General features: G+C 38.1%; 1 protein-coding gene across 3 annotated transcripts in view; it reads right to left on the bottom strand.

The window, feature by feature from the left end:
* The window catches only part of LOC104498845 (trinucleotide repeat-containing gene 6B protein), a 44,869-nt gene that overhangs the window by 18,178 nt on the left and 21,350 nt on the right, over positions 1-5,341 (bottom strand). The window lies entirely within an intron of this gene.

Here is a 5,341-nt window from a genome sequence, read left to right as displayed (position 1 = left end):
TAAAAAAAAAAAAAAAAAAAAGAAAGATGATGAAGTTAGTACAAATAATCTCTACCACGTATTATGACAGCAGGTTCCTAGCCAAGATCAGGGTATACATTAGATCCGTCTCAATTTAGCGTAGCTACAGTTGTTATTAGAAATGGTGAAAACCTAGACTAGGAAGTTTCATTTTTAAGACTCAACAAGCCAATTTAGTTTAGAATTTAATGTGAAGTATTTCTCACAATTTATTTACAGATATAAATGCATGCATTTCTACAGCACCTTAATTCAACTAATGATGAATAATTTATACATAATTCTCAATGTCTTCCAAAACTCACAGTTATTTATTGATATTTGGCATCTATGGAGACATCACTATTAAGTTCTCCATAAATCCACTATTAAGTTCTACTTAGCCTTTGCTGGGTTTAGCACTGAAGAAGAATTTCTCAAACTGCAAAAACAGGCATGTAATTTGATCACAACTCTCCTACAGTCACGTGAACTTAACTCTTGATTCCCACAGATATCTGGTATAGCGTTACTTCCAGATAAGCAACCAAACTACGCAGTGATTACACAAACAGTAACAGAAACTTTTCAGACATCTCCTGCCGTTGTTGAGTGAGGAAGAGATGTTTGTAATAGGTGATCAAACCGTAACATACACAGTGAACAAGACATCATCTTACTCTATAAGCTTATCATCAGCCAAGTGCTGACTGAAGGAAGTTTTCTACTTTCTACAAAGAAAGCCACTGCCAAGGAACTTTTTTTTTGGGGGGGGGTCATATTTGCCATCTGTAAGGTATCAGATGCATGTTCTTATGTTGATGGAAAACATCTTCATTCTAAAATAAGGACAGTGTGATAGAAGTGAGCTTTACTGGTATTTTGAAATTTAAATTATTTAGTTTAGTAGCTCAGATAGCCTAAGAACAGTTTAAAAAACCTGTCAGCACAGTTAACCAAAACCCGTGACTCTTTCAAAGTACAGTGACAGATATTCTACCTTACCACTGACAGAACACTGAGTCTTTATGAAACAGAGCAGAGCTGCTAATCACTTGGATACCTTCAAAACAGCTACCACTTCCTCAAAAAAGCTTCTCAAAGCCAGCATCTCTTCTTAACATCCAATCACAAACTATTAACAATCATAGGTTTGTTATTGCCAAGAACCTATGAAATCAACTACTAATTACATGGGTTTTTCTTGCAGGCACAGCTTTCAAAGTTGATCCAGCTTCATGCTCTCAAATGCCTTCAATGTCATTTATCACAAAAACACTTGAGAAGTCACCTACGTATCTTGGCTTGTAACCAGAGCCATACTGACCTGGATGAGCTCATCCCTTTCTAACACACCTTAAAAAGCTAGAACGGGCTCTGCAAAAGCAGACACACAAAATATCACATACATCTCATTCCCATCAATACCAACATCTAACCAGTACACACAGCGTCAGCAATGCACTATCAAAAGCCATGTGTGCTTTAATTGTAGACAAGAAGACCTGTCCATTAGTTGCTTGAAAAGAAACTGAAAGCAAGACAGAGTTGCATCACTATCTGAAATGAAACTGGGTCAATGTCAACACAAGATGACTAAGCCTCAGAAACACCCTTTTGTCTCTTCAGTTATCCCAATGAGCCAATCAACATCTCAAACATTACTGAATGATGCCTTGTAAAACAGCTTGTTAAGTAACAGCAGAGCACCAAATAGCACCTTTAAAGGCTTCAAGCATAGATATGCACGCCACTTAGTGCCGAGGCACCTGCTTAAACTTCAATCTATACGAGGCCTTACTGAAAGAGATCATCGCATTCATTTATCTCATTCACAGAAAATTCTAATGCAACCTTGAAACCTGTTGTGCGAGTCTTTTGCACTTGCCAAAAAAAGCTATAAATAATGTATGTGGTTAAAGACTAACTTTACCATCAAGACTACCTAAAATCTGAAAAGTCCGAATTTCACCCTCCACAGTAGGCAAGAACACTTGTAAGTGAATAAATAGAAAGTCCCAAATCCCCTACATCCAGAAATGTAAGACAGGTTAAAAGCTCAACCATCTTAATAAAAAAAAGACACTCCATCAGTTCTTGTATTTTTCCCACTGTTAACAGCTGTGAGAAACACCATGAAAATGCAAAATGAAACAAAATTTTGGAAGATGACATTCACGCCCTAGTGAGGAAAAAAACCCCACTATTAAGTAGTTCTTCCCCACCACATACACACAGCTTAAAAGGAAAAAAAAATAGAATTCTCTACAAACAAAATTATATAATTTAACCCTGCACTGGGAGATAGGAGACAGAAACTGCTGTTAATCAGTTACCTAAAACGTTTACAAATGAATCTCAAGATGGCGAAAATACATCCATACAGTGGGGTAACCCAGATGGAAAAAAAAATTCGAAACATGTTTCTGGTTTTGTGGTCAAGCAGAAAACATTTCAAGGATACTGGTTTTATACCTGTGCCATAAATTTACAATAAAAAAAATTACAAAAAAGAGGAAGTAGATATGCCTCAGACATGCTATTGATCCATCATCTCTTTTCTGTCTTGGTCAGCAAATACAAGTGTCACTCCAGCACCTTGCAATAAAAGCAACATGTTTTTCAAACAACGTTGATCGGTAAACTGATCTCAGTTGATCTCAGTAACAGACCAACATAGTAATAATTACTGACCACTAGATCTATTTTACAATGCATGCTGATCAGAGGCAAGGTGCTCCCTGCATACCAAAGCCACAGTTTTCTTTGGTATGTGTGGTCTCCAAGTACAGATTTAGCTCAGATCAGTGTGCATTTATCCACAACCAGGGAAAATATGCTGGGACTTGACTACTAAGGAAAACCTGGTATGTTGTAGTCTTGAAAGAACAAGCCAAGTTTAGAAGTAGAGATAGGCTGATAGTTTTCCATGATCAACCGCCGTAAGCAACAAGAACAAAACTGCTAAGCAGAGAACTAACAGAAAAGCCTCAAGAATATCTGTTACATTAACTCTTTGAAACTGAATACAAACTATAGTAAATACTTCTATCTAGTATTGAGGATGCCACCATTAATAGGCATACTAAACTTAAAAAAACTGCAACGTATCAAGACTAAGTATACAACCTTCCTGACCATTTCACAGGACATTCTGAGCATCAGTCATCTTTCCTCAGAAGGTCTGATGGCCTTAAGGTCCTTGACAGCAGAAAGTTCTAAAGGATCCAAAAGCTTCACTTGGGGATAAAGACCTAAGAGCTATAATCGGCATAATCCCGGCTGCCATCCCCCTTCACTTGTGTATTCTTAGATCTGTTTTTTAACCACAGCATCTGAAGGCAGATGAGAACTGAACATCCAAGACGACTACTTATCTTCATCTAGAAGATCTTTAGAGAAGCGTGATACAATCAGAGACTGAATTCTAGAAAGGCTGTACGAGGCCAAAATCGAGAGATCCAAAAATTCTATTACCTTCTCCAAAACTGTGTTGTACTAAATAAACACCCACTTTAACATCTCTTATTGGGATCCTTAACTATCCAGAGAAATAGAGTAATTCAGTGAAAAATGAACTACTTAATCCTCTATGAACCGTGATACACATTCTTAAAATGGATTCTAAGCTGAGAGGCGCTGTAGCTACCTGGATTGAATTGGAATACTAAATCTGGAGTTGATACTACACGCAAGGAAGTCTTGACTACGAAAACTCAACCTTTGGTACCAATAAAAATTAATGTATGTTCCCAATAAAAGAAGTTTTCTTGGTTGGGAAAATCCTGACTACAGCATCACATATGATGCTACAACAGTGGCAGATAAGTAATAAAGCTGGTGACAGCACTGGTGCAACAAGGGTCAACATCAGAGCAGACTTACTGCAAGGCATAGTATCGTCTATTGTATAATTTGGTCAACAATACTAGAAAGACACAGTAGAGGTACAGCAGAATCAGAATGGCACAGAAACTTCAATTATATCACCACGGACAGTTTCACAAGAACTGCCTTCTGTAGACCCTAAAATCTACCTTTCAAATCAAGAACGAATATTTACACTGCTTGCATTTGCGCGCTTTGAACTTGTGCTATCGAGTTTTCCACTGCTTCCAGACGCTTCCACAGTATAGGTTCAATTTCAATCATATGGCCATTGTATCACTAGGACAGAAGACACTTTAGAGAAAAGCAGTATCTACTACTGGATTACTTTCTGGGGTGAGAGGGAACACAGACTGTCAACTGTCTTGACACATGTAAAAACCTAAAACTAAAGATGGCATTTATCTCGGAGTTGAACAAACAGCTTCTGCCACTACGTCCTCCCCTATTGTCACTATCTGACGTTTAGATGCAAAAAATTAAATAATAAAAGAACGTTAGGCAATGAAAATGAAACAAACCAAAAGTTGCCACAAAGACATGGTCCCACGCACCAAACTACAGATGTACACGGTGCTGGAAAGTGAGATTACTTAATGCTTAGCATACAGTGAAGTCACAGACCTCAACACCGTAAATTCTTTAGTAGGTAATACCGCAGAACTGAACAGATTCTATCCCTCATGTTGGATACCGCTAACATGTATCAAAGACCTCACACTACTGTAACTTACAGCAATGAATTTCAGAATATATTTTGAAACTAATTTTACTTGACTTGTTAACACCAACTGCAGTTGATCTAGAGATCCCACAGACTGACCCAACAAAGAACTACTTTTGCAGGTAGTTCTTCAGAGATACCACCACAAGATCACCAGCAACTAATTCAACTGACAGTCTCCCACAGGAAATTTAGAACTAGCAGCAGAATAAGCACTGATTCCAAGTCAGTCACCTCTTCCAGCCAGACTTCCCTTCTTACCAAGTTCCTTCTGTCCTTTCAGCAGCACTTTGTGCCTGTGTGCATCCAGCTGAGGTAAGTCTCAGCTGAGGCAGAAACTTCTGCTATTACACAGAAGTAGCTGGAAATAAGCAGCTTGCTACTGGAATGTTTTTAAACATGAAACAGATAAAGCAGTTACTACGTAACAGCCATACTGTGCGTCTCAGAGCTAATCACATGAGATTCAGAGTCAATGGTGCCTACATATTCAAAACAAACTTGATTTGCATTGATACAGGGACCCCTTCCAGACACAGAACCACTACACACATACTTCTCACAGTGCATACCTCATCTACACAGGAAATTCACTGTTCCAGATAAGAGCTGAGAATACTACTGAACAAGTTTTTAGCCTTACAAAGCCTTCGAAGACTTGATAATAAACAACCTGAACAGCAGATTTAGGTCATCTCTTTTTTAATATATACCTTAGCAATCTTGTAG

This window comes from Buceros rhinoceros, unplaced genomic scaffold (assembly GCF_000710305.1).
Source record: "Buceros rhinoceros silvestris isolate BGI_N320 unplaced genomic scaffold, ASM71030v1 scaffold3748, whole genome shotgun sequence".
Taxonomy (NCBI): domain Eukaryota; kingdom Metazoa; phylum Chordata; class Aves; order Bucerotiformes; family Bucerotidae; genus Buceros; species Buceros rhinoceros.
This window is presented reverse-complemented; position numbering and strand designations above follow the sequence as displayed.